General features: G+C 33.3%; 1 long non-coding RNA gene across 1 annotated transcript; it reads right to left on the bottom strand.

The window, feature by feature from the left end:
• Nucleotides 5,162-6,636, bottom strand: LOC107611962. Its single transcript, XR_001613544.2, has 3 exons — nucleotides 6,251-6,636; nucleotides 5,826-5,874; nucleotides 5,162-5,714 (listed from the first exon to the last, which is right to left on the bottom strand). It is a non-coding gene; the product is annotated as an uncharacterized LOC107611962 (long non-coding RNA).

Consider the following 11,130-nt stretch of genomic DNA (forward strand, 5'->3'; position numbering starts at 1 on the left):
AGGAATTCTTGGTCTCGGTCTGGTCTTAGTGAAAGGACTCTCTCCACTTTTTCTTCTAATGATTTTTTTTGTGTGAAAATAAGACCTCTATTTAGTATTTACTACCATTAGGACAGGCAATAGGTAGGGTAGGGTAGGGTTTAGACTCTACTCTAATTCTATTTGCGAGTTGAAAACTTCTTTAAAATTCTACTTTATCCTATCTGCGAGTTGAGAATTTTTCAACCCTAGCCCTACTCGCATCCTAAAGTTCTAAATCCTATCCTACCCAATCCTACCCGTAAAAACACAAAAAAAAATTCAACCATTCAAAATTTTATACATATTAATAAAATAAAAAATAAAAAATTAAGTTCAAATTAAAATTAAAAACGATAAAATCTTAAGAAAATCCAATATAAAATTACAAATAATATGATCATCAACTAGTTTAGTGATTATTTCAAGTTTTTATAAGAAAAAAATTGTGAATACAAGACTCACTTTCTTCACAAAATACATAACTTTTACATATATATTATATAATATATTAAGAATACAAATAAAGTAAGATAAAATATACCCAAAATCTGTACTCTATCATATCCGTAACAAGTAAAATAGACAACTATATCTAAACAGATTAATCCAAATTAAATATTCACAGGTAGAGTATATATTGACAGCCCTAACCACCATGGAGTTCCTCTTATATCCCCAACCCAAATGTTGAAGTCAAAAGGTGCATTAAGTTGTCTTTCGACGTGGCATAATTCCGAGTTGGCACACATTTCCAGTTTGCATGCATGCAAAACATTTTCCATTGAATAAAAAATTGAATCTCCCTTGAAGGATAAATTTCAGTAACACAAAAAATAATATTTGTTAAACAAAATTATTCAAAATTTACTTTTTTTTTGTTGTACTTTAAATACATTTTTCATGTATTAAAACATATTACTTTTCACATTTTTAACAAATAAGAACACTTGGTAGAACTTTTGCTAATTAATTCTAAATAAAATAGTTAATAATCGATTTAAACATTCCTGAAAAAAAGGCCGTGCAGAATAGTAAATAAAAAAAGAGACCAACAATTTCTCTACCGTGCCATAAATATTTGCTTCATGCACATAATTATTCGCTAAAAAAGGCCGTGCAGAATAGTAAATAAAAACTTACACTCTTTTTTACTTTTTATTAACACACTGAAATTTTATCCTTAGATTCGAAGTATTTTGGGAAGAAAAAGTATGGAAAGACAATGAATTTAGTGTACAATATGTACAATAGAAATAAAATTAAAATTATAATCCATTAATAATTAATTTAATTAATTCTTTATAATTTCGAATTTTAAATTTTAAATTTTAAATAAATAAGAATTTAGTTATGAAAAAGTTACGTATTCCTCCATTTTACGCGTATGCCGATTCGAAATTGGACCTCTACAAGAAACTCCAGGAACCGAAGATTCTCGCCGGAGCCCCTAAACTCTACCCTGACCTTGTCACACTCAACGTTGTCCCCTCCATCGTCGACCTCCTCAACCACGACAACACTGACATCGCCATCGACTTCGTTCAGCTCCTCCAGGACCTCACTGACGAGGATGTCCTCGACGACAACGATGTACCGGCTAGTTGATGCTTTGATAGAGAACATTGTTCTCGAATTCCTGGTGCAGATTCTCCACCGGCTTAACGATTCTGATCCCGACGACTCTGCCTCAGTTTACGCGACGCTTGCAACGATAGAGAATCTGATCGAAATGAAGCCGGCAGTGGTAGAGTTAGTTTGTGAGAGGACGAAGTTGATGAAGTGGCTGCTCGGGAAGATTAAGGTATGATTATTATATTGAAATTAAATGGTTAATAGTCAAATTATTCCTTAGAAGATAAGACATTCTTCAAATTCATTCCTAAAAGATTTTTTTAATCAAATTGGTCCTTTAAAGATTACGAATTAATCATATTTAATCTCCAGTCATTCCATTAATAATTTTATTGATGTTGTAAAACGTTAATTGATAACATATATAATACCTGATATATATGTCTAATTGAATATTGACCAAATATGTTTATAAAAATTTATTAATTTAGTCATTTTTCTCAATTATAAAAATCTTATTCCCAATATGACCTAGTGACTAAATTGATAAATTTTCGTAAATATATTTAGTCAACGTCCAATTGAACATGTTATATGTCATGTAAGCTACCAATTAACATTTTACATCATCAATCGTTGACGAAAATTGTAAGTGGAGTAACTGAAAGACAAATATGATTAATTCGTAATCTTTGAATGACCAATTTGATTGAAAAAATCTTTCAGTGACGAATTTAAAGAATGTCTTATCTTTCAAAGACTAATTTGACTATTAATCCTGGAATTAAATTAACGGGCTCTGTAACTGGATGTTCAATTCACTAGATATGTAGATGGTTATTTTGTTTGATTTAGTTTAAGTATATACAATTAACAAATGCTGGATGGTCATTTCACTAGGTAGTCGGATGATTATTTTAATAACTACGTGGATGATTGTTTGATAGTCAACAAAGAAACTTCTAAAGCCGGAGAGGTGGAATGATTAATGAGGGTGGGATAGCAAACGATTTGGGGAGAATGTTTGGATAAATTCCTTTAGTAAATTAAGGTTAAGATGGTTAATTTTTTAAAATAATTGTTTAGTTTTTTTTTTCTTATATTGGATCAAATTCAAAATCTAATGTACACATTATCAATATTTCTCTAGCAAAATTTTAGGAATTATATAAAATAAGATGACTAATTTATGTTGTAAACATCAACTTAATGTGATTTTAATTTATTAGAAATGCTAGATGTACAAATAATTTTTAACCAAATTTCTCCCAAACCTTTTTTTTATTATTTAAAAAAGAGCCACTTCCAAAGGATTGGGATTTTTTTGTAGCTTCTATTCCAACATTAGGATTAACCAGTAATACATCAACAACACACTCAATGCAGTCATCTGTACCCATATAATTCCAATCTCAATAACAAGTCACACAGTCATGTTCCCCATACTCTATTTAATTTTAACTACACTGCCCCTTTTGAAAACGGTGGTTTCTTCCCTGTAGAGTTCTGGACGTGAAATTCGGGATGTGGCTCTCCAATGCATTGTGCATGCTTGACAAGAGCTGGAGAATGCATTGGATATATGAGAAAAACTCCATCCCAATTTCTAATTATGTGTCTAAATAAAGAACATAGCGTATTCAAATGAATATAAAATGATTCTCTGACGTTTATATATTCATTCCATTAGATAATTAAGGCTTTCAGTAAGAATTACTTTCAACACTTAATAACACAATCCTGCACGTATACACTGAAAGTTAACTATACTTCTTAGATTGCATCATTAAAAGTTGATGGTGATTCTCATAGAGGATCTATCTTAGTTTGTTAGGTATAAGACAAATGATACAGTAAAATATAAAGATGAAAAAATTAGAAATTTGTATAAAATATAAAAACAATTGAAATAACTTTTTTTGAGAATTACAACTTCTCTCTATCACAAAGAGACTACAATAACATTCTCTCTTAATAAAAGGAGAACATACTTGTCTCTATCATATATAGGAGAAAACTACTTAAAGAAATATGATGTTATTCTATCTGGATGACTTGATTGAAATGAATTAAAGAAAAACTCAATTTATAGATGAGTCTCTTCAATATGAAGCTTCCGTCCATTAGAGGTATATAATTCTTCTCTTTTTCAACCATTAAAATTCTAAGGTTATAAACTAAGATTGTTTATTACCTTTCATTTTATTTATTTATTTTCTAAAATTAGCTTTACTAATTTTCACAATCTCCCACTTAAAGCTAATTTCGATAAATTTTCAAAATTCATGTTACTCATATATTCCATAGGCCGTATGAGAATCTACACCATTCAAACTTTTTTGTGTTGATTGGTTTTGTCATGGCATCTGTTAGGTTATCTTTAGTGTGAATCTTCTGCATATCAACACTTCCTTCTTCTACTACTTCCCGAACAAAGTGATATTGTACTCCAATATGTTTTGTTCTTGAATGAAAGGCAGGATTCTTTGTAATGTGCAAGGCACTCTGACTGTCACAATACATAGAAATCTTTTGTTGTTTGTGCTCGAATTCTTCTATCAACCTTTTGATCAAAATAGCTTCCTTGCATGCTTGTGTAGCTGCCATATATTCAGCTTCTGTAGTAGCTAAAGCTACAATAGTCTGTAATTTAGATAGCCAGCTCACAGATCCTCCTGCAAGTGTAAACACATAGCCTGTAGTAGATTTTCGTTTATCAAGATCACCTGCAAAGTCTGAGTCGACATATCCATTGACAATGAATTCTGATCCTCCAAAACATAATGCAACATTCGAGGTCCCTTTGTTGTATCTCAAGATCCTCTTAACAACATTCCAATGCTCTTTACCTGGATCTGCCATAAATCGACTTACCACCGCAACTGCTTGAGCAATATCTGGCCTTGTACAGATCATGGCATACATAAGGCTTCCCACCACTAATGCATATGGCACTCGACACATTTTCATCCTCTCTGCTTCACTACTAGGGCACATACTTGAGGATAATTTAAAATTCATAGGAAGTGGAGTTGAAATTGGCTTACATTCTTGCATGTTGAAGCGTTACAAGATCTTCTTCAAATAATTCTTTTGCGATAGTCAAATCTTCCTATCTTTTTTGTCTTGGTGAATTTGTATCCCTAAAATCTTGTTTGCTGGTCCCAAGTCTTTCATATAAAACTCCCTAGCCAACTGTGCCTTCAATTCTTAGATTTGATCTTTGTTGGGACCTACCACCAACATGTCATCCATATACAACAACAGAATGATGAAATCATTATCACCAGACCTCTTGTAATAGGTACAATGCTCTGAACTAGGAGTGTTCGCGGTGCGGTTTGGTTCGATTTTTTAGGAAAAAGCCATCTGATCTGATCGTCTAATTAAAGTGCGGTTCGGTTTGGTTCGGTTTTTTTGTCAAGGTCATCCGAACCAAACCAAACCAATTAAAATCGGTTTGGTTTGGTTCGGTTTGCTCGGTTTTTTCAATCAAATCAAAAAAATTCTACCATGCTATTATGCAAAGTCGTAACATTGAAATCGACAAACCGAAATATACAATAGCTAACAAAGTCTTGATCTATTGAAATTTAACGACAACAGAATTCAAATACGACAATTAAAGAAGTTCAATAGTTCAACAGTCAACACAAGTTCTAAACCATTTCACAAGTTCTAAACCATTTCAAAAAACAGAGTTAAAATATTTGAAGTGAATGCACTTAAATAATTCAACAATGTTAGCTGCTGCTGGCAGCAGTGAACCTATTTAAATGAACCCGTGTCCTTGAGGTCACACAAAGACAATTCCATCATTACTCCAAGGCGCCCCCTTCTACTATCATTTAAAGTTGATTTGAAAAATGCTCCACTTTGAATAGTATGCCAACAAAAATAATGCCGAATAAAAGAACAATCAGCCAATCATTCCTTTGCTTCTAAAGTAAAACTTACTTAGAAGCTTGCTCATAACTGAAGAACTTCACTGCAGAGTTAGGCACAATCTGAGCACAATTAATACCATTCCCTTTGAACAGTCGACAAAAACCTTCAGTAATCCATATATATTTCAGGCCTTGGACAGTTCCATTGTATTTAATCTTATGAGGATTCTGGACCTGCATATCAGCAAGGCCCAGCAAAATCAAATGAATTAGATTACACCCCGGCCAGATTAGTTGGAATCCAAAGAACTTCGGATACTGCTGTAGCAAAATGGTTAAACTAACCTGTAGCAAAATCTTCAACCGTTCCGGTGGGACAACTGCTGTTCGTGATCTGCATTGATAATCGAAAGAAGCTTCAATTTATATAAAAGTTATTAAAACTATTATCAAATAGGATCCAGGAACCAACACGAAGTTGGTTGAGTGGTTAAGCAAATTCATTCCCTTTCTAGTGATCACGTATGAGACCTAAAGATGCAACAACAACAAAAACACCATGCAGGAAGAGGCAACTAAGGTTCCCTAAACTGAAATTCTTAGTAATAAGATCCGAATATCAATGGAAAATTAAGGAATTATTAGCAAGACATATAGTTGAGAATCTCCAAAAACAATGAATATCAATGGTTCATATTGACTCGGGCTCCATATTGACAGTAAACAACCACCAATAAACAACCAGTAAACAGCAATAAACAGCAAATTACCTGAATCAGTGGCTTGGGCTCCATGTTGACTTGGGAGGAAGGCTGACTGGGAGATTCGGAGGTGCTGCCGTGCTGGGAGTGGGTTGAACTGATGATAGTGGGCTAGTGGCGCTGAGTGGGAGAACCTAGAAACACTGCTGGCGCTGGGTGGTGGAGTCTCAACGGCGACAGCGTCGTGCTGTGCGTGGGCGACGGCGTCGTGCTGTGGGTGGCGTCTCTGCGAAGAGGAAGGCTTCGGCGTGGTGCTGTGGGTGGCGTCGTGCTTTGGGGATTTGGAGAAGAGAGAGCGAGAGCGACTGGGTAGTAGAGACTAGAGAGTGACTGATGATAGAGACTAGAGAGTAGAGAGCGCAGCCGCAGGTTAGGGATTGGGGATTTGGGGGGTTAGGGTCTTTCGAACCGGTCGGTTTGGTTCGGTTAGGGTTTTGAGAGTAAAAATCGAAAACCGAACCGAACCGCACAAAAAACAGCAAAATGAGTTTTTTTTTTGGTTTTCGGTTAATTTGGTTCTCGATTTTTTCGCTTCGGTTCGTCGGTTTAGTTCGGTCCGGATCGGTTTTGAACACCCTTATGTATAGATTTGCTGCAATCTTTTCTGTTTTTATTACCACAAGAGCTCCTTTAACAACTTTTAAGATCCCACCTTCAATATGGGTCTTACAACCAAGTTCATCCAATTGCCCAATTGACAACAAATTCTTCTTCAAGCCTTTTATGTGTCTTATCCCTTGAAGTGAACGAATAGGACCATCAAACATTTTTATTTTGACAGTACCCATTCCAACAATTTCTAAGACATGATCGTTTTTCATAAACATCGATCCTTCCAAGACAGGTTCATATGTACAAAACCAATCACGATGGGGAGTCACACGCCATGTTACTCCTGAATCAACAATCCAAACATCAGTGAGCTGTTTACTGATGCATGAGCATCTTTCCTATCTTTTCCTAGTGAATTTGCATCTAAATTGTTGAGTTTAATAAAGAATTATTTATCTTTTAGCCACTATGGATGCTACTTTAAGTCTTGTGCAATTTTATTTATTTTAGGTAGCATTCGGCTGGATTTGATGGAGTTTCTGCAGTACAAGAATCAAAGGAGATGGCAACAAGGAGCGACGCGTGCGCGTGACTGACGCGTACGCGTGATTTGAAGATTTGCTCAGCGACGCGTACGCGTGACTGACGCATACACGTGACACGGGAAGGAGACCATCGACGCGTACGCATGACTGACGTGTACGCGTGACATGCGCCATGTGCAGAAAACGCAGAAAAACGCTGGGGGCGATTTCTGGGCTGTTTTGACCCAGTTTCCAGCCCAGAAAACACATATTAGAAGCTGCAGAATGGACGAAACAAGTGGTCTCCACCCATCAACTGAAGACTTGCTAATTAATTTTGATTTAAATTCAAATCTTATTTTTAGGAAAATATATTATTTTAATTTTAGAAATTAGATTTTAAATTAATTAGGATTAGATATAAAAGGGAAAAGAAACTTCTCTTTTAAGGACTTCCAATTCTATACCAATTTACATTCCGTATTCCACAATTTTCTTCTCTGAACCATGAGCAACTAATCCTCCATTGTTAAGGTTAGGAGCTCTGTCTATTTGTATGGATTGATTTTATTGCTTTTTCTATTTTAATTCATGTATGGATTTACAATTTAAGAATTATTTTTGCTCTTTATCTTATGAATTTGGGTGGAATGGAAGTATGACCCTCTTTCTAATTGAGTTCTTGTATAACTTGGAAAAGCTCTTTACTTGAACAACAGCTTGAAAAGAATTTCTCCTAAATTCTAATTATCTGAGTTTAACGGGATACGTGACATATAATCCTCTTATTTTTGGGTAATTAGGATTTTTGTGGCATATAAACTGGAATTTGAACTTCACCCTCTAATTGGAATTAGTTGACCAAGGAATTGGCTATTGATGAATTTTAGAGGAGACTAGAAATGTCTAAGAAATTAGGGTCTAGTCACACATAGTTGTTATGAATTAAATCCTGCATAATTAAAATAGTTAGTAAGAAAAGTGAATCAGGAAAAATAGATAACTCTGAAACCTTAACTGTTTTCTCCGTATTTTATTTCCAACTCATTTACTTTACTATTTTAATTTCTGAACTATTGTTTAATGCTCTTTGAACATTCAAACACTCTTTTCTGTTTGCCTGACTAAGCCTATCACTCAATTATTGTTGCTTGATCTATCAATCCTCATGGGATCGACCCTCACTCACCTGAGGTATTACTTGGTACGACCCAGTGCACTTGCCGGTTAGTTTGTGGTTAGAAATTTCGCACCATTTACTGCCTTTAGAACCAATTGTTGCTTCGCCATACAGGATTTCTCTATCATCAGAGGTGCTCGCAACACGTCCTTGAGAACTTGATCCTTCTGGAACCTTCTCTATACTCTTCTTATTCCAACAATCTTTCTTGAAGTGCCTTCTCTTACCACAATTGTAGCATTTGACCTGCTTCTTACTTTGTGACTTTGGTCTACTTTGATTCCCACTGGAACCACGCTCTATTGATCTTCCTCTTGTCATCAACAAAGTGTCTGCTTGTTTTGAGTTCTCTAATCTATCTTCCTTATTCTTGCACCTAGATTCTTCTTCAAGAACCGCAGCAGCCATGTCATCAAAAGAAAGATAATTAGTCAAAACATTATTAGTTAAGTTAATGATAAGTTGATCATATGAATTTGGTAGACTTTGAAGTAAGAGCTCTGCACGTTCGTTTTCTGCTATGGTATATTCCAACGATGAGAGTTGAAAAAATAGCGTATTTAGATTGTTGATGTGATCCGTTACCGACGTGGACTCACTCATTCGAATAGTATAAAATCTTCACTTCAAGAATATCTTATTGTGAAGTGACTTGACTTCATATAATTTGGTAAGAGCATCCCAAATTTCTTTTACTGTCTTTTTCTCTGCTACACTTGATAAAAGTGAGTCAGCTAGTGCCAAGTGTAAGTTTGCAACAGCATTATTGTCCATCTCCTTCTATTTTTCATTTGTAATTCCAGTGGGTCTACCTTCAATTGCTGTCACGCAATTGTCTTTTCTCATAATGGCTTTTATCTTCAATTTCCAGATGGAAAAATTACTCCCATTGAATTTTGGAATTTCATACTTTGCTGCCATTTTTTTTAGACGGTAACTCGCAGCAAAAAAATATATTAATCAGCAACCTTTGGCTCTGATACCACTGTTAGGTACTAGGCAAATGACACAGCAAAATATAGAGATGAAAAATTAGAAATTTGTATAAAATATGAAAACAATTGAATAACTTTCTTTGAGAATTACAACTTCTCTCTATCATAAGGAGACTCCAATAACACTCTCAACAAAAAGAGAACACACTTCTCTATATCATATATAGGAGAAAACTAGTAAAAAAAATATTATGTTATTCTATCTGGATGACTTGATTGTAATAAATTAAAGAAAAACTCAATTTATAGATGAGTCTCTTCGATATGAACCATCTGTCAATTAGAGGTATATAATTCTTCTATTTTTCAACCATTAAAATTTTAAGGTTATAAACTAAGATTGTTTATTACCTTTTATTTTATTTAGTTATTATTTATTTATTTATTTTCTAAAATTAACTTTTTTAAAAAACCTGACCAATGACAGGAAAAAAGAGAGTAATTACTGACCAAAAGAGAATTTATAAAATAAGTAAATAACTAAGTTTAGTATAATAAGCACGTACAGCACTTATGACAAAAGCATTATTTTTAAAATAAGAAATCATACAATAACAACAACAATGTCTGACTCACGCTCTCACTAGATGCAGTGGCTAACATAAGATTATTTATCAAAATAAATAAAATGGCTCTTAATATTTTTAGAATATATATTTTACAAAATAGATATTAAAATGTATTTTATTTATAAACTATGTAAATCACGACAGAAGATCCACGGTTTTTAAATAAACGTAAACTGCTACATTCTTATGGTGTATGTATTTTTTTGCCTCCCAATTGAATGTTTTTTCAACTTAAATCTTTAACTTTAGCATAGCTTTCACCAACTTCAGTGCTTCATACATGTCTGACATCTCATCAAAGGAAAGTCCTGACGCTCGACGTTTAAGGTGTGATTTTTGCTTTTTTATATAAATAAATAAGATAAAATGATTATTTCTTTAAATGCGAAATGAAATTGCACATCATTTTAGTCATAGTCCCTGCTAATTTGAGATTGAAATCATTTTTTATATTTGTCCAGTGACACCTACAAAATGGGACGCCTAAAAAATAGAGCAGCGGCCATTTTTTTTGCTGTCGCAGACAAAATGACTTCCATTATAATATTAGGATGGATAAGGAATGATCATATTGAAATTTAGATAATTTTTTATTATGTTAACAATTTATTTTTATATAATATAAAACATGAAATACATTTGTTGAATTTATAGTTAATTTAGTTCTAAAATTTAGGATTGAACAAGTATATTTGTTAAATTTTTTTATTTAGTACTAAATACTTACTACCTGAATTAAAAGAGTTATGGTAAATAATAGATTAACTTACTAGTCTTATTTTTTAATAGTTGATCTATATAAATGCAATTAATTATTTTAAGATTGTAATTTATTTCATATTTAATATTATATAAAAATAAATTATTCTTAAACTTGAAAGAAGAATCAGGAGCATCATTGAGATTCACTTGATCAAGTGGCAGAGAACTTAGCTAATGAAATGAGCCAATAGTTAGAGAAGACATAGTCTAAAAAAATGAAAAAATAAATAAATAAATACAACATTTCAGACCCCAAAAAAATTGATCTTTTGATAAAATTGAAACAAAATAATTGAAAGGATAGGAT

This window comes from Arachis ipaensis, chromosome B08, assembly GCF_000816755.2.
Source record: "Arachis ipaensis cultivar K30076 chromosome B08, Araip1.1, whole genome shotgun sequence".
NCBI lineage: Eukaryota > Viridiplantae > Streptophyta > Magnoliopsida > Fabales > Fabaceae > Arachis > Arachis ipaensis.